Below are 19,781 nucleotides of genomic sequence, written 5' to 3'. Positions count from 1 at the left end.
TGGTATGTCCTCTCCTGCTTGCATCTGTTAGCTGTGGAGTTAACTTGGCAGCTAGTTTTGTTGTAAGTGTTGTTCATGGGTTTTGCTTTTGCTACTTTTTTGTTCTCTTTCTTAAATTCTATTTTATTTTTCAGCTTTTTGAGGTGTAACTAACAAAGTTGTAAGATACTTAAAGTATACATCATGATGATTTGATATACATATACATTTTGAAAGGATTCCTCCCATCTAGTTAATTAATACATCCATCAACTTATTTATTTATTTATTTATTGTAAGAACATTTAAGTTCTACTCTATTAGCAAATTTCAATTACACAATACAGCATTATCAACCATAGTCACTATCTTATGTTAGATCCTCAGACCTTATTCATCTTATAGCTGAAAGTATGTACCCTTTTACCAACCACTCCCTACTTACCTCACCCCCAGCCCCAGGCAACCATTTTTCTACTCTGTTTCTTGAGTTTGAGTTTCTTTTAGGTTCCACATATGTGATACCAGGCACTATTTGTCTTTGCCTGTCTGACTTATTTCACTTAGCATAATGTCTTCAAGGTCCATCCATGTTTTTGCAAGGGACAAAATTTTCTTCTTTTTCATGGCTGAATAATATTCTATTATATATATATATATGTTATATATCATATATAACATTTTCTTCATACATTTATATATTGGTGGATACATAGGTTGTTTCCATATCTTAACTATTGTGAATAATGCTACAGTGAACATGGGAGTGTAGATATTTATTTGAGATCCTGATTTTATTTCCTTTTGCTATATATCCAAAAATGGGATTGCTAGATCTATGGTACTTATATTTTTAATGTTTTTTTGGAAAGTCCATACTGTTTTCTCTAGTAGCTGTTCCAATGTACATTCCCATCAATAGTGCACAGGTGTTCCCTTTTCTCCACATCTTCACCAACACTTGTTATCTCTTGTCTCTTATCTTTTGATAGCCATTCTAACAAATGTAAAGTAATAATATCTCACTGTTGATTTGCATTTCCCTGATTATTAGTGGTGTTGAGCACATTTTCATGTACCTGTTGGCCATTTATATATCTTCTCTGGAAAAATATCTATTCAGATCCTCTGTCCATTTTTAAATCAGTTTTTTTGCTATTAAGTTGTATGAGTTCTTTATATATTTTGGATATTAACCCCTTATCAAATATATGATTTGTAAATATTTTATTCCATTACATAGGTTGCCTTTTCATTTTGTTGATGGTTTCTTTTGCTATTCAGAAGCTTTTTAGTTTGGTGTAGTCCCACTTATTTATTTTTGCTTTTGTTGCCTTTGCTTTTGGTGTCAAATCCAAAAAATCATCGTCAAAACTGATGTGAAGAAGTTTACCCCCTGTGTTTCATTCTAGGAGTTTTATGGTTTCTGGTTTTAAATTTAAGTCTTTAATCCATTTTGAGTTGAATTTTGTATATGGTGTAAGATAGGGATCCAGTTTCATTCTTTTACATGTGGCTGTCCAGTTTCCCTAACACCATTTATTAAAGAGACTATCTTTTCCCCATTGTATATTCTTGGTGTCTTTGTTATAAATTAATTGCCTATATATGCTGATTTTTCAATTCCTCTTTTTATGTGGGTATTCAAGTGTTTTAAAGCAACACTGCCACCTCTTCCATTTCTCCCAAATCCTGCAGAACAATCTTTTGGAAACATAAATCTAAATATGATACTTCTGTGCTTTAAAAATAATGATTTTATATATTTTTATTATCCTTAGATGAAGTCCATGCTTTTAAAATGGCCTAGAAGAGTGGTTCTCAAACTTTGCTTGGTACTGGAATTACCTAGGGTGTTTTTAATAATCCTGATGCCCAGATTGTACTCAAGACCAATTAAATTAGAAGCTCTGCAGATGGAATCAGGCATTTATATTTTTTAAAGCTCCCCCAGATGATCCCAATATTTAAGAACCATTGACTAGAAGGCCCTTGACAATCTGATCCAGGATTTGTCTATTTCTCTATCTCCCCATGTTGGTGTTGCCCGACAAGCCCACATATAATCCACACATCAGTCATATCAAATTACTTACAGTACTAAAGTTCATTACCCTGTCTCTTTGCATATACCGTTCTCTTTGCCTCAAATTACCCTTTCCCTCTAAAATAACTATTCACCTGATGATCACCATATAGCTTGATGGTAGCAGATCTAAAGATTATTACAGGTACCTGGTTTTAACAAAAAGTAAGGGCGATGGCTGATTCTTGTAAATTTAGGTTTTCTTTCTTAATACTATGCACAGTGTTGGACCTGGCTGCGTGATATTATGAACCATTTCTTGCTTAGAGGTGAGCCTTCAGCTCTCTCTGATTATCTCCATGAGACTAAGTTTTGGTCTTTGGGGCATTTATTGAGAAGGATGAGTTGCTGACCAGGACCTCTATAGGGTGTTTACTTCTCTGAGTGATGATTTATATTTATAATACTGGGGCTGAAGTTGGAAATTAGACCTGCCACTTTAAAATATGCTTGGTCTGGCTCTGGTATTGTGAAGAGTGGATTCTTATCAGCAGTTGCATTAAAACAGCATCAGAGACAAGAGCAAGCATATTTTTTAAATGACAGCTCTAAGGAGCCTTCCTGTTTTAGGTTAAATCACGATTCCAAAATGCTAAGCCCTGGATTAAAGATTTTGATTTGTCTCCATATTCTCTTAATCAAATCTCCTTTCCTTATTGCTTGTACCCTTAGGAAAAATGAGAAACCACTTCTTCCTAATGGCTTTTATTGTATCACATTAAGTCCCAGTAGATACCAAATAACTCATCTTTGTTTGGAATAAGATAAACTTTTGGTACAAGCAATGAACCATCTGGAAGCAGTTAAAAAGAATGTCATAGATTCATGTTTACAGTTGTGGAAAGATGATGATATAAAGTCTGAAAGGATTCAAACCAACATAGTAAAAATAGTTACCTCTTTTTGATGAAATTGCACACAGGTGGTTTTATGTTTGTTTCAGTGTTTTTACCTGATCTTTCCAATTTTCTAACGATGAATATCTTCATACATATACATTTAAAGAAGTTAAGTGTAGCTAGAAAGTTTTCTTCTACAGTAGGAGAGATTGCCTTTTTCAAGACTTTATTGAGGAATTTGTAGAATCTATCACTTTTCATATTTTTCATACTTTTCATATATTTTTCATCTGAACAGAGAAGCTAAAGAGTCTCTCAAAGCAACTTAACCTACTTCATTTCACTTCTCAATGCTGCAGAGGTCTCAAGTTATGATTCCCAATTAAAGGAGAGAGAGAATATTTTTTTGACTGGATAGTTAATTTATTAAAATTATTTTTACTCTCCAATCCTATACTTGGGATAAATGGCACATGAGGACACAGGAAAGGCCAACTGGTGATTCTGTGTCTGTTTTTGTGTTGCATGGATTGGTTGCTCCATAGGGCTCAGCTTTGTCTGTGCTGGTTCTGCCTCACCAGGAGATAATGGCTAAGAGGGAGACATTAATTACATGTTAGAAAGGACAAACCAGTGCAGTAACAAGGCATTGAAACACAAATCTCGCTCTTTTTGGAAGCTCTATTAAAATCAAACTTTAATCATGAATTGTGGAATAGAACACAGGCAGTTAGGAGCTGCTAAAATATTAACACATCTATTGAAACAGAAACGCAGGCACTTTATTATCCTCATGACCAGCTCTGGGATTTCATAATTAAGTCTTTCAATTTGATTTATTTAGACTCTAAGCAAACTTTCAAAGTGAGTTTGAGGGGCTTTGTACTTGGAACATGAATGCATTGCACTTCCCGAGGCAATTTGGAACTAGGGTTTTATCACTTCAACACCCTGGCTTAGAAGCTGGTATTCTGAGAAACTTCTCCTGAGCACACTTAACTCATTAACTGTGAGAAGGACCTCAGACATCTCCCTTAACAATGAGAATCTTCAGGAGGGAGGGAGAGAGGGAAAGATATAATACTTAGGAGGGAAACTGGTATTAGTCGCAGCATATTAATTTCTCTTGGTCTGTTCTCTTTGGTACTGCAAATGGACACCTCTGTCATCTCCCATCTAAGCCTTTAGCTGGTTCTAAATATTTCCCCATTGGCCAGAGTGTGTGGAAAGATGCACCCCTTCCACATTTAGAAACATTAGTCCTTTTACCCTCCAAGAGGTACTTTGATACTGAGGAACATTGGATCTAACATAACCCTGAGATTGATCACGTGGCAAATTCTGAGATCATCTGAGCTTGAACATACCATGTAAAATTACCCATCTCAAGGAACAAGGTTGGCGAATCAAGGAAAAGAATGAGACCTAAATACAGTACAGACTTAAGGGTGGCATTTTATCTAGTGACACATAATAATCTTTGTTCCAAAGGAATCAAGGAAGGGAGAAAGGGAGTGAATCACCCAGAAGATGTATGTAATAAGTGTTAATACAATGAGAGAGAGAGAGAGAGAAAAGGAGAGAGAAGAAGAGAAATAAAGAGAAAAACAGAAAGAGAAAGAAGAGAGCGTTGCTACAGGAAAGCAGAGTATCCACGTTTAAAGATATGAGGTTTGGGCTTCCCTGGTGGTGCAGTGGTTGAGAATCTGCCTGCCAATGCAGGGGACACGGGTTCGAGCCCTGGTCTGGGAAGATCCCACATGCCACGGAGCAACTAGGCCCGTGAGCCACAACTGCTGAGCCTGCACGTCTGGAGCCTGTGCTCCGCAACAAGAGAGGCCGCAATAATGAGAGGCCCGCGCACCGCGATGAAGAGTGGCCCCCGTTTGCCGCAACTGGAGAAAGCCCTCGCACAGAAACGAAGACCCAACACAGCCAAATAAATAAATAAATAAATAAATAAATAAATAAATTGTATAACTTTAAAAAAAAAAAAAAAAGATATGAGGTTTACTTTGGGATGTCCACTTTGAGCATTTGAAAATGACCAGTTGACCTTAGTCATTTGCCAAATCAGGTGACAAAACTAGACCTCAATGAAATATCATCTCCCATCACTGTGACGATAAAGCTGAACGTGAAAGCTGAGTGAGGGGAAAACACAAAGAAAAGCAAGCAGCACCCCAAGAGAATAAGAAAGAAAACTGGACCTTCTTTAAATGCCTACATTAGTGGAGAATCTGGCTGCTTTTTTCTCAAGTTCCAAGCTTCAGAGTCTATTATTTGAGAATGGTACAGGCTACACTCAACATATCTCACTAATCATACCTGAGATGGGGGAATTGGCTCTTAAAAATCATTCAGTCCAGTGCTGCCAGAGATGTCCACCGATGCAAGGGTACCCGGGAGGAAGTGGAGAAGGATCTAAAGGAATGGATTTGGTCCTGTAGGCCCTTTCTTCCCTGAAGATAGAGCTAGCTGTACCTTTTTGCATCATTGGGAAGATGATAATTAGAACTCACCCTAGACAGATTGTTCAGGGACAGCTATTTCTCTCGGTATCCTTACGCTTTCTGCCCTGTGGGGCTCACGTCCCTCCTCCTCTAAGTTGATGTTCAGGCTCCAGGTGCCCAGGGCAGCCCAAGATGCTTCAGAGTCTCTCGCTGAAGTCCCCCAACCAGCATGCTTTGACTTCCTAGTCTGACCACATTTCCCTCTCACCATCAACCCACTCCTCTAGTTTTCCTCTCACCTTGATCTTGGAAAGAAACTGTTTCACCCTAAGTTGTCAGTCTCTCCTCACCACTTCACTACGTCTTTACTGTCTGTGTAGATTTTCATAGGAGACTCTTGAAGCAAAAATGCTTAAGAGAAACAATGATAGAATTTAGTGTCAGAAGCACCCACTTTGAGGTCGCACTAAATGTGGAACCTTGGGAAAGGCCCTTAATTAATGTGAATCACAATTTATTAATTTGGCAAATGGAAGAAAGAATCCTTTATTTCACAGGTTAAAGATTAAAGTGTGATTATAGCTATATAAAATCCACTAACAAACTATTAAGCCTTGAGTAATTGTTGTTAGTGTTATCATTTTCATCATGGTAGAATTCTTTACAGGCCAATGAAAGTGGTATTTTGGGCAGAAGAGGAGGGGTACTTACATCAAAATTCTAATATCATACCCTATAGTAGCTACCTACTCTACTGGTTTTAGGCTGGCCTTAAACTGGGACTGAGATTTTTAAATGTACCAACCCTTTGCAAGAGTTAATTTCTCAGGCTTCCCTGGTGGCGCAGTGGTTGGGAGTCTGCCTGCCAATTCAGGGGACACGGGTTCGAGCCCTGGTCTGGGAAGATCCCACATGCCGCGGAGCGGCTGGGCCCGTGAGCCACAATTACTGAGCCTGTGCGTCTGGAGCCTGTGCTCCGCAGCAAGAGAGGCCGCGATGGTGAGAGGCCCGCGCACCGCGATGAAGAGTGGCCCCCACTTGCCGCAATTAGAGAAAGCCCTCGCACAGAAACGAAGACCCAGCACAGCCATAAATAAATAAATAAAATTGAAAAAAAAAATTCCTTTAAAAAAAAAAAATAGAGTCAATTTCTCTAGGGTGTCAGAAGTGGCCCCCTCTGACTTCAGTATGACCTCATGGAAAAGATATTCAGTGTACTATTGAACCCAGTCAGACTTCAGTAAATTTAGCAGATGGGGGTAAGACATGGAGGATTGAATACTCAGATTTCTTTTGATAAGAAATTGACACACCATTGTTCTAACTGGTATTCCAGCCATGCTGGGGAATTCAATGGTGAATCAGTAGACCCTAAGCACATACATGTATATGTCAACTCTATGCTTATCTTAAATCCTTATGCTATGCATTATTTTGCTGCATAAGTTAGAATTGAGGAAATTACACATCCAACCAGTCTCTACCTCATTTTCTTTCAGTAAAAATTACCTTTTTAAAAAGTAAAGTTAAAAAACTTTACCCTTATCTTCCATAAAATCAAAGCATTCATAAAACCAGAAGTACCCATATCAACTTTATACTTTGTTTTCGTCACATGGACATGGTACAAATCAACTTTGTGTTTTCTAAGAGAGTGTGTCCTTGCTATTAATATTAATTATTATTAATACTACTCTATCTTCTGCCCCTGATAATATTCAGGGAATGTTGATTCTTCTCTCAGCCAACTTTTTCAGGAGGTGCCCAAATTATGAATGGGTCACATCTCTGCAATTATATAAACATTGAATCTATACAATATTTCCTCATAGAAATAATGCTAAAGTTTGTGGTTAGGTCCCTAATTAGATGTCAGAAGCTTTTTAAAGTCATTACAATTTCTATGGGAAGTCTTGGGATTTCATATATAAAGATCCCTCGTTGATAAATCAACTCTGAGAAGGAAGCTCCTCTCAAAGCTCATTCTCTTTTCACTAACCTGGTGGTGTGAGATGTCTTCTTCCCCTTACCAGGGGTTTCTTTGCCTGGATCATATCTTTTTTTCTGGGTTAAGCCATGTTTTAATTCCTTTTAAGAGAGCATTGGGCTTGGGCTTTTATGGTCTTGATAGAGAGATGTTCATAATAACAAGTAAATTAACAAACAAACAAAAAACAATAGACCTGAAGTTTCAAGCCACCAAAAATGGTCCATCCAGGGAGTGATTGTGCTACCATTTTCTTATAGACCTCAACACCATAACACCATGTTTTGAAGTAACCACATTCTGAAGGCACTGCAGCAGTTTCCACCTTCTGCTTGAGATTTCCTCCTTTTTCTTTTCAAATATCTGAGATGATGGGGACCCTGCACCCTCATCATCTGAGGGATTTTGTTCACCACCAGGTGTCTGCATCCAAGCCGGGGGGGAAGTGTTCTCATTCTCTTTCATAGTGCACCTGGGCAAACATGACCTGTAATTAAATCATCCACTCAGAGCTCTGTTACCTCATTTGAGGCATGCTTGGTGCTCAGGACCACTGTTTCTGTTCTTCAGGAGCACGGGTACCTGGCTGGCGGGCAGGCAGAACGTTTGAACATATTTCTCATGCAACCTTTAAAAGTGTTGTATATTTCTTTGGTGCAGTAATATGGAATCTGTCATTCTGAGAAAGGTACACACAGATCTTTGTTTGTCCTCACTAAGGACTCTAGGTAAAAGTTATTATTTTTTCTTGACATTTTTTTCTAATAAGGAAGAAAGTAATGATACTAATAAAGTATCATTAAATGTCTGGTAAAATCTTTGAGGAAATTTAGAGCTGTAAAAGGCTACTCCACCTAAGCTTTCCTGGAATAGGAATATGGTGATATAAATATAATGGCCAAAGCCAGTGCAACACGTTGATTCACTCAACTGAAATTTTTTGGGTTGGTATCTAGCACGTGCAAATATTCTTGTAGGCATTGCAGATACAGCGGTAGATAAAAGAGACAACAACCTCTTGGTCTCAGGGAGCTTACGTTCTTGAGCATGTTTGGAGTTGACTGCTACAAGCATTGATTGTACGAGGTCACAGACTGCCTGCTGTCTGAGTGGCCCCACCTCCAGCTTTTCCCTGTGACTCATAGCAGGCCCTTCCTCCTTTCCTTCAACATGGCAGCATTGAGGAAGGTGCACAGCCCTGAGTCTGGAGCAGATGGGAGAGATACAAGTGAGAGAGTCTCACTCAAGTTTCTTTTGCTTCTAGATGGCCCCCTCCCTTCCAAAGCAGGAGACTCCTTCCCCTTAACCAGAATCTATCCCCATGCCTCCTGGGTTATTGAGTATGGTACCTCAGCAACAGTTGAGAAGAAGGGGGCACATTCAACTTCTGCAACCATACCTATCTTTACTGGAGAATAGAGCATTCTCCTGCTGCGGTAGAGATTGTGGTGGCAGGTAATTTGGGGACCAGGGCAATGTAGAGGGGAAGAGTCAGAGAAGGAAGTCCAGTGAGGACTCCAGTGATGGAATTTGGTATGGGGCTGTGGGACAAGACTGGGATCCCTCTGACTAAGCAGTGGGGTGAGGGCAGGATTAGCTGAGCCAGTAGTGGAATGGAGAGAGTTAGGTTTGGAGGATGGGTTGACCTTGATGGTTGAATGAGGGAGCCAGGGATTGTAGCAGCTTAAAAGGTTTGTAGCGGGGTGAAGGAAGGGGAAGGGATGTTTCTAGGTAGGACTGGCAATATTCAGAGAGTATTTAAGCATTGGAGTAGAATCTTTGATAGCTTTTGCCTTTTAATAAAGGGACTTGCACAAATGGGAGTGCATCAGTCTGGGGATGTCTGAACATAGGTGCAATTCTCGAGGCATAATTGTCTTGGTGTCAGTGCCTGATTCTCCTGCTACAATGTCAAAGAAGGGAAATTTGTGTGCAGCATTAGAAATACTATAAATACAAACTTGATTCACAGATAATCTGCAAGCCATTGCCATGTCTCATATTTTGCCATTTTAAAATTGTGCCAAACTTCCATGATCCTCTACTCATAGAAATAAATATTTGGTATACGCACATTATCTTCAAATTATAGGAACAAGAAGATTCTTTTGGAATTTAACCCTTTTCTCTAGGTATATCTAACAAGGCATGTATAATTCTGTATATGCATAGGCTATTTTAAATTCTTTATATATTTTCACTATTTTTAATTCTTTATATACTTCTGTCACATGCACAAATAAAAAAGTATAACTGTGCTGGGGTTTGGAACAATAGGGAGAGCATCAGAGTAGTGTATGACTTTTTGACCTTTAACGCTTACATTTTAACTTAAAATACATGTATGCTTTTCTTTTAACTAAAATTTACTACGACTGAAAATGTAACCTGCCTATCAACTCAGTGTGTACTTCTTTTTCCTCTCTGACTTGCTCTATCGCTTTTTTACTGTCCATTCATTCCCTTCCCCTGTCCCTCACACACACAAACACACACATATACGCGCACACGCCCAATGTATCCCAGGCTAGACTCATTAGGGGCACGTTACAATACAATTTGACTATCAAACTTCTTTTACCTATTTCTCATTCAGCTGAGGAAAATACACTGCTGTGGTCTCAGGTTTACTCTTCGTTTTCCTTAATGCATGATTCAGTGACTTATTTGACTAGTGAATGTATTTTTGATGGATAAATCGAGAGTTGGGTAGATCTCGGCTTTTGAATTAATTTTGGCAACACTTTCTGTGATACTATACCACATTTCTTTTTTCCTGGTGAATGGAAGAATAAACAAATAACCTCTTGTAATGACTGTACAGATGAGTATTTGAAAAGATAGACGCTTAGAAATTGTCTTTCCCACAATATTCTTTTACACCTTATGCTATACAGACTGTTTTTATTCAAAAGTGGTGTTTGAAGATCTGAGAGGAGGGGGAGTGCAGAAATTTTCTAAACAAAGTATGCATATAGCCATAGATGGAAAGTAGTTTAAGCTTCAAGTGAGGTAGTTAAGGAAATAATGAAGCTTGCTCAGATGAAGTACAAACTTGTGATGGAAAGGCAGTAATCACTGGGATATGTGCATTTAAATGTAATGAGTACTTAATGAATCTGTCATCAGATAGCCTAGTTGATTAAAAGATGATTCATCTATTTGTTCACTCCAATGACCGGAGTGAAGTGGCCCTTATGTGCCAAATACTCTGCTTTTCTTTGGGGTTAGAAAATGAATAAGCATGGTCCCTCCTGGTAAGGGACCCAGAGTCTGATGTGGGAGCCACTCACAGAGTACAACACGGCACTGTTAAGTGCAGGAGAGAGGTGCCCCAGGTGAAAGGGCAGATGAGGGGTCAATAACTCGACCTCTAGGGGCATTGGGTTGGGCTTGGTGTAAATCAGGAGACTTTCTGGAAAAGGTGCAACTAAGCTGACTCTTCCTTGATTAGTTACTCAGACAAAGGCAAGAGGAGACAGGAAAGATATTTAGGCAGAAGGGACAATCTGAGTAAAGTCAATGAGGCAAGAAGCCTCATACACAAACACTAAGGAATCAGTAAAGATCATGGAAGGAGACCAGTTTAAAGAGAGAATCAAATACCAGATCAAGAGTCCCTTTTGTCCTGTGAAGGAGAGTAATCCAGTGTCAATGAGACCAAACTGAAGGCTGAAAATAAGAATGGTAACAATACCAAAGATACAAATTCTACCTCAAAGTTAAATGCCGTGATATTATTATTATTTTGCAAAATATCTTCATGAATATTCTTATTTGACAGAGAGAACCTAGCAAGCTGTAAGTAGGGTAATAATACTATCAAAATTAGGGATGAGAGAAATATAGGGATTTTAATAATTTGGCCAAGGCCTTATAACTTGTTGGAACCATATCAGGGCTGGGGCATGGGTCTCGTACCATGACTGGTGCAGCACACCGCCTGCCCATGCAACCAAGGCATCTTAGCTCAAGGGCTGCTATTGCTGCCATTTTACAGGTGAGCAAAATAAGGTTCAGCAACTTGCTTAAGTCACACAAGCGATACGTAGAAGTGCAATGACACTGAGATTTGTTGACGTCACAGCCCAAGCTCATCACCACCGTGTGAAACTGCCTTTCTCATGTACTGCTCCTTGATTTATATAACACCTGTACTGTACCATATGTGAATTGTTGGTATTAAATAAACCATATGGAGATTTCTTTCTCTGTTCCAAGAATTCTGCTGCAGAGGCTGCTGTTCTGTAGCTAAAGAAACCCCATCCTAGAATGTTTACTAACTAGTCCTTGGTCCTGCTGTCAAAAAAGAAAGAAAGAAAGAAAGAGAGAAAGAGAGAATAAAAAAAAGCCGAATGTCTCAGATCCTAATGGAACTTGGTTTACTGTTTAATTCAGCTTCAGGGGTGGGGCTGTCATAGAAATCTGTTAGAAACTGCCCTTGGATAAAAACCTAATGTACAAACGAAAGGGATGCTATAAAGCTGAACACACTGAAAACCTGTTAATTTTCAACAGTGTTTGAACTTCAGGTTCGGCTTCTGTTCCCAAGAACCTGACAGGATGCAGGGCTGTCTTCTTGCATTTCAATGTGTTTGCAGCTATTTTCTCTCTCCCTGTTGTAGAGGATGCACAATCAGGTATTAAGATGTGACAGGATGATGGAAATGAGAAAGTGAAGAAGGCACATGGGAAGGCAGTAATTAACTGGAATGCATATTTATCATAGTCTGTCATTGTTTACAAACAATATAATGATTCCTGATGGTGAAATTAAACTCCAGCCTTCCAGTTTGTGAAGTCAACCAAACAACCCCAGCAGGTGCAGATCAGCAGAAGGGCTAACCAAGTAAGTGTTCTGATGTACAGGATAAAGCTGAAGACATCTATCAAAAACTGATTGCTTGTTGAAGATTTGAATAATCTATATATGTGGATGCCTTAACCATTGATACAACCATGGCATAATGGGGGAAGAACTGGACTTATAAACAGAAAAATTCTCCACTCTAATACCCAGCCTAGACAAATCCTTTGCTATCTGAGCCTCATTTTCCTCATCTGTAAGACAGGAATAAGGACATCCATCTCATAGAGTCCCTGCTCTCCATCTCCGCTCCTAGAAGTCACCCGCATGAGTCATGTCTGGACTCTGTAATAACATCCTAACTGGCTTTCCTACCTCCATTCTTACTCACCTATAATCTCTTCTCTAGAGAGCAGCATGAGTAAGCTTGTAACAAAGATAAATTAGATCATGTAATTCCTCTGTTTAAACCATCCTTCTCGTTGCCCTACATAACTCCTGAGTGTAGCCTTTGTAGTTCTTTACATTTTGGCCACTGTCTCTCTCTTCAACCTCGTTTTCTGCAATTCTTCCTCTCTCACCATATTCAAGCCATGCATGTCTTCTTTCTGTTCCTTGCATATTCTTTCTTATTCCTACCTCAGGACCTTTGCATATGATGTTTCTTTTGCTTATAATGACTTCTACATGATCTTCACAGACTGGCTTCTTTTGGACAATAGGTTCCCACTCAAATATCAACTTCTCTGGAGATGCCATCTGACCATTCTGTCTGTTGATTACAACTCTCTCAGCCAACTCACTCCATCATATTATCCTGTTTTATTTTCTTCAAAGCCCTCATCACTACCTGAAATTTTATCTTTTACTTGTTAGTGTTTATCTTCCTTACTAGAATGTAAAATACCAGTGACTAGCTGTGTACCCATTGCCTAAGAGTGCAATCAAATGTTAGTTGAGTGCTGAGTGAATAAATGCGAGGATCAAATGAGGTATAAAAAATGGAAATGGTTCTATAATCTATCAAGCATTATACAAATACTAGGTTTTTTCATTTCTTCTCGCCTGTTAAGTCATGACTCTTCTCAAATCTTTGTCAAAATGGAACAAGCATAATTTTCAGCCAAGAACTCTTTCAAATGGGAACTTACTTTCCAGGAACTTACAATTTAATGAAGGACAAGATTAGCATGAAGAGTAAAATAAATTATTTTTATGAAAAAATTGAAGATAGCCTATATTCATTTGCTAAGGTCAGTTTTTTTCTTTTGTACCATACCACCCCATGTAACTATATGGTTGCATATATGTCACATAGAATTATTGTATAGAATTAGAGGAGAAGCATGGAAAAAGGAAATTTGAAATAGTGTTGATGTGGGGAGAGAGCAAAATTTATCAATTTGGAATTTCTACAGACCCATAAGAATTCTCAAATTTAACTAATTATCTTCATCCCACTCCCTTCTGCCCTTAGTCTCTTCCTTTTCCTGGCACCTTTTCATATATCTGTTGGCCATTTGTATGTCTTCTTTGGGGAAAAAATGTCTATTCAGTTCCTCTGCCCATCTTAAAATCAGAATGTTTGGTTGTTTTTTTGTTTGCTTGTTTGTTTTACCTGTTAAGTTATATGAGTTTTTAAATATTTTTTTTGGATATTAACCCCTTATCAGATATATGATTTTCAAATATTTTCTCCCATTCTGTAGGTTGCCTTTTAATTTTGTTGGTTGGTTGTTGTGCGGTACAAAGTCTTTTTAGTTTGATGTAGTCCCACTTACTTTTTTGCTTTTGTTGCTTGTGCTTTTGGTTACACACCCGAAAAAGTCATTGACAAGACCAAGTGTCAAGGAACTTTTACCCTATGTTTTCTTCTAGGAGATTTACGGTTTCAGATCCTATGTTTAATACTTTAATCCATTTTGATTTAATGCAGCCTCTATCAAAATCCCAATGGCATTTTTCACAGAAATAGAAAAAAAAAATCCTAAAATTTATACAGAACCACAGAAGACCCTGAATAACCAAAGCAATCCTGGTTTAAAAAATAAATAAATAGGGCTTCCCTGGTGGCGCAGTGGTTGAGAATCTGCCTGCCAATGCAGGGGACATGGGTTCGAGCCCTGGTCCGGGAAGATCCCACATGCCGCGGAGCAACTGGGCCCGTGAGCCACAACTACTGAGCCTGCGCGTCTGGAGCCTGTGCTCCGCAACAAGAGAGGCCGCGATAGAGGCCCACACACCACGATGAAGAGTGGCCCCCCCTTGCCACAACTAGAGAAAGCCCTAGCATAGAAATGAAGACCCAACACAGCCATAAATAAATAAATAAATAAATTTTTAATAAATAAATAAATAAATAAACAAAGCTGGAGGCCTCAAGACATCACAGTCCCTGAACTCAAATTATATTAAAAAGTGATAGTAATCAAAACAGTATGACAGTATGGCACTTGCATAAAAATAGACACAGACCAATGCAACAGAATCAAGAGCCCAAAAATGAACCCTCGTATGTATGGTCAACTAATTTGACAAGGGAGCCAAAAAAAAACACACACAATGGGGAAAGGATAGTCTCTTCAATAAATGGTGTTGAGAAAACTTTATAACCACTTGCAGGAGAATGAAATTGGACCTTTTTCTTTTACCACTCTTTTGGTTATCTTTTTAAAAACTCTTTCCTATCTACAATATTTTCCAAATGTTAACAATCGAGTGTGTTACTAAGGGCCTAATTATTAATGCAAAGGGAATAATATATTTAATAACCAGGGGCCAAGCAATGTAGTATTCAAGAATCTCACAATCTAACTTCCTCCTGGTTATCACAGGGATCATATTTTCCATCCCCTTTGGTCTGGAAATCATTAGTGCTAATTTATGTTGATAGCACTCCATTGCATTCATTGCTTATTGGATACATCTGTCAAACCACTTGAATATCTGTTTTAAGTGAATTAACCATAAAAGTAATGGTGGGATCTACAATGAAAGCTATTTCTCCCTATAAGAAGGGTGAGTTGGGCAATCTTATGAAGTTGTGCATTTGTTTGTAATTAATATGATTGAACAAAAAAGGCAAATCATATATAAAGGAGTAATAGTGAACTATCATCACAGTACATAATTTACCCCCTCTTTCAGGAATTCTTGTTGCCCTTAGAGCCACTGCTGGTCATGTATGGCAATCTTTGCTCCAGAGCCAAGAGGAGGAAAACTTCTCTATTAATCATTCTGTTCATCAGCAGTGCTTTCCTAAATATTATAAATTATGCAAATGGAATCAATTATTTGGTAAATAGCCCATGAGAGCAGAAAGTAGAGATGTTGGTTAGGTAATATGAAGATGGGCTATGGGTAGACTGTCTTTTGAAAGAAAAGCAGAAAAACAGGACATTACCTATAAAGTATCTTTATTGAAACTACCCTTTAAATATTTCACAACTGTGATTGATATGAACATTGTCAATTTGGGTATCAAAGTAATTATCTTTTTAAAAAAATTATTCAGTGGGTATTGAATATACTCTAGACACTGTGATCATGCCAGAGACAAATTCTCACCCTCCTACTGGAGCAGTACTGTTAATTCCAACATTTTCAGATGACAAAAACTGCTAGTCACCAGCAGAGTTGTGGCCTATTCCTGTTTCTTTGACGCCAAAGCCCAGTTTCTGAACCACTAGGCTTTCCTACCTGCCTCATTATGGAAATTGTGGGATCAGACTGCCTGAGTCTGTATCACAGCTCGTCTCTTAAAGCTTTTTAGTTGCTTAACCTCTGTGTGCCTCAGTTCACTCTTCTGTAAAATGTGAATGACAGTAGAGCTTACTTCATAGGGATGTTGTAAATCTCAAGTGAGATTCTGCAGGGCAAGTGCAGAACAGCACCTGGCATGTAGTAAACACTCAATTTAATGTTGTCTATTATTATTACATGATAGGAATATAGGCTCTGGCTATATGGGAAAACCCTAGATTAAAGCCATCTTTGTCCCATTTTGAAATCCTAATTAAAAGAACAGTAATTAATCAGTGGCCGATTGGCAGAGATCCATGTTCAGTTGGAGCTGCTAAATTCTGTAAATCTTTCTTTTCTGTTGTCATCTGAAGACAACCTGGTGAGAATAAGGTGCTCTTTTCATTTTATGAAAAGTGAAAGGGCAACTCCATTTCCTTCATTTCCTTTCATTGGCCTTCTTTTGGAACTTATAGTGAATGGAATGGTTAGGTCTCTGCCCAATAAGCTCCTTTCAAAAAGATATCATTTCACTGAAGCATCACGATATACTGATGGAACAGGAGTTAGTCTTGGAGTCAGATCTACCAAATAGCAAATCCTGGTGTCATCTTCTTTTAGCTTTGTGACTCATGGGCAAATTAGTCAACAATTATGAACTTCGGTTTCCTCATTAATGAAATGGGAATCATATTAACCACAGAGCAGTGGTTCTCAACTAGAGGTGATTGTAGTTGTCGTGCCTGAGTGGCAGAGGTGCTACTGACAACTAGAGGGGAGAAACCAGGGATGCTGCTTCACAGCCTACAATGCACAGGACAGCCCCCGCAACAAAGAATTATTCAGCCCAAACATCAGTAGTACCGAGGTTGAGAAACTCTGCCTTAGAGTGCTGTTGCTAGAATAAAATAAAAATATTTGTAAAGCACTTAGACCACCTCTGGCATGTGGTCGGAGCTCATAATTCATTAATGTCATTTGCCGGGAGTTACTAATGTAAGTTCCCAGGCTTCCTCTGTCAGGTCCAAGCATTGTGATAAACTCATTCACACGGAGGTGTCAGACTCATTCTTTCCATCAAGGGTGTATGCGGTTTAAAAGCAAGCCTTTTAGATGCTGATTCTGAGTAAATCTCTATGATGAAACGTCAGCCTCCCTAGCGCCTGGGGAAGTTTGGTCCCCATGCACCTCCTTTTTCCCCCAAGGAGGTGGGAATTCGTCACTGTAATTATTTACCTCTTGTCACTGGTTTTGAAGATTTCAATGAGATGATACAGGTAAAGTGTCCAGCACTGTGTACAGCGTAGGGTAGGTTCAAGCGTAGGTCAGTGTTATCATCACTTAGTGTCTGTCTGACTTTCTGTCTGTCTCCATTAGGCATGTGGTCATATTAGAGGAATCTGATTTCTCCAAATTGCTCTGCCCTGTGTTTATCTTCACTGTACTCAATAATGGACTCTTCCTGAGAGCTTTCTTCCCCCAGGTGATAGACTCTTCAGATACGAAAACCTCTCCACTTCGTTCTGATTTTGCCTACATGGCTCTACACCCTCCCAGCGCTGTCCCTGGCAAGGTCCCAGACAGGCTCCAGACCTGGAGCTGGGCTTTGACACTATTGTTCGGACGCTTTCTCTCTCCTCATTGTAAAACGAGGGCGCTCAGTGGCCTCTAAGGCCCCTTCCAGGGCTCGCACTCTGTGATTCTGTCTACAGTGAGTTCTGCACTACATCCTGATTGGCTTTCTCATGGCTTTCTCACCAGTTTTCTGGTTAACTCCGACTTCAAAGCAGTTTATGACTTGTAAGGGTTCTAAGACAAGTGATTTTATCTGTGATTCTCAAAACATTCCCAGGACAACTGCTCTGGGTTCATTTGGCTATTTTTTCTTTTACCAGGAGAATCAACAGAAATTTATGTTTGCATTTACCAATAAGCCATATATTACTGTGTTTTGGTTTTCCCCACTTGGAGGAGGTATCATATTGGTTGGTTGTTGAAAATTCATTAAACAGTATTAGCAAATATTGAATCTTAATTAAATGGCAAAGGGCTTTTTTTCCTGTGCTAATTAAATGCATACTTCAAACACTGTTGATTGCTACCAGGGCAGCCTGGGTAGAACAGAAGACTGGTGGAGGGGCGTGACATACCCCACACATCAGGAATGTACCAGAGCTCTTCATCCTTCATTTAGTCATTTTCAGTTCTTTCCAGTGAACTTGGGGAAGGGAGCTGAGATTTCTTATATAAATATAATGATTTTTTACAAACCTATGAAAACCCGGATTTTCAAGTTGTTCGATCAGTTGGTTACTTTGAAACGTTACCAAAGGGCTGAAATCACTGGGACTATCATGTCTTAAAGTCCACACTTTAACCCTTTTGGCCTGTTAGTATTTTTAAATATCTCTAGTAGAAAATTCTCGTGATATTGAATAATATGTCCACCAAAAAGAGCAGAGGCTTTGCGTTAAAAGAGACCTAGACTTGAATTCTTTTTTTTTTTTTTATCAAAACCAGAAATTTATTTCTTACAGTTCTGGGGGCTGGAAGTCTAAGATCAGGGTTCTTAATCTGCCACCTGTAAACTCTGGAACTTTGGGTCAGATAATTAACCACTTTGAGCTCCAGTTTTGTCTTCCATAAAAAGGAAAGAGAGTAACAATCCACCTAGTAGAGTTACTGTGAAGATTAGATTATGTAAAGTGCTAAGCACAATGCTAGGCACATAGGAGTCCTCAATAAATGGTATCTATTATTATGCTAAGTTTCTGGTTTTGGAGGCACAGCTGTTGTCTTATTTATTGTTGGAATAACTATGTACAACAGGTGGCAGTATTGCCTTAGTATGTCTCTTGAGAGTGTTAGTCAAATTTGTTGGGACTAGTGTAGCAAAGAGGCTATGATTCCAGAAAAGAAACAAGTCACCAACAAAGTAGCTTAAAAAACTAATAGTACTTGTGCCCTAAAGCACTGGCCAATATTAGTGCTAGAATTGTACAAGTGTTCAGAAGATGACAGAGGTAAACTAGACAGAAATTAAAGGTGTTAATATGAATTTGATATAGTGTTCAAGAGTTTTAGTGTAAGTAACACAAAATTAACTTTCACTAGATTAAGCCAACAGAGAATTTCTTGGCTTGTAAAATTATAAGGCTGGGAACGGGGCCAACTTGTGATACCACTAGATGTAGGGCTCTGTCTCTTGACTATTTCTCAGCTTTGCCTGTCCTGCTTGGCTTCTTCATGCATGAATATTCTCTCAAACTGGTAAGGAAAATAGCCAGTGAACTCACATCCTCCTAGTTTGGTACATCCCACATCATAAGGCAGACACTACCCATAAATTCGAGCAGAACAGTCACAGTGGGGACTCCGATTCACCCAGCTTGGCTCACTTGACTGTGCCTGAATCACCCACTACAGTTGGGAGATGGGAAGTTCACATTTGGTCCATGTGTCCTCCCCTTATGGCCAGACATGGCACCATGGTTGACAGCCCCTTCAGGATGTGATAGGGAAGAGGCAGTTCCCTAAAGGAAAAGAAGGGTGGTTTTACTGGAAAAGGGGGACATGCAAACCCTGTAATAATTTCATATACATTTCATTCTAAGAGATAAAATACTCTGAGATATTGATTGAGAGGAGTTGTAGCAGAACTTATTATCTGGGGGACTTGTTCAAGTTTATGAAAATTGGTGAAGAAAAATATAAAAGCGAGTGGCCAGGATGAAGAAGACTGGGTGGGAAGAGAGATCAGATGGGGCACAGAACTCCCTATGAAATAGGCAAATAAGGACTTTGGGGACAGGAGTAATTCAGTATGATCTTAGCTGAAAAATGCTGAGACTTAAAAGGAGGAAATACAATAAAGAGGAGGAAAGCAAGA

The 19,781-nt window shown here is 39.0% G+C and overlaps 1 protein-coding gene and 1 long non-coding RNA gene across 2 annotated transcripts in view; both read left to right on the top strand.

Annotated features, from left to right (window-relative positions):
- Positions 1–19,781, top strand: part of KCTD16 (potassium channel tetramerization domain containing 16) — a 287,404-nt gene that overhangs the window by 260,406 nt on the left and 7,217 nt on the right. The gene's annotated exons all lie outside the window — the stretch shown is intronic.
- Positions 5,644–14,209, top strand: LOC309657218. The gene is made up of 2 exons (XR_014261715.1): positions 5,644–6,195; positions 6,523–14,209. It is a non-coding gene; the product is annotated as an uncharacterized lncRNA (long non-coding RNA).

The sequence above is a fragment of the Balaenoptera physalus genome (assembly GCF_965194825.1).
Source record: "Balaenoptera physalus genome assembly, chromosome: 3".
Classification (NCBI taxonomy): Eukaryota; Metazoa; Chordata; class Mammalia; order Artiodactyla; family Balaenopteridae; genus Balaenoptera; species Balaenoptera physalus.
The sequence above is the reverse complement of the archived record's forward strand: the minus strand, read 5'-3'. Positions and strand labels throughout refer to the sequence as shown.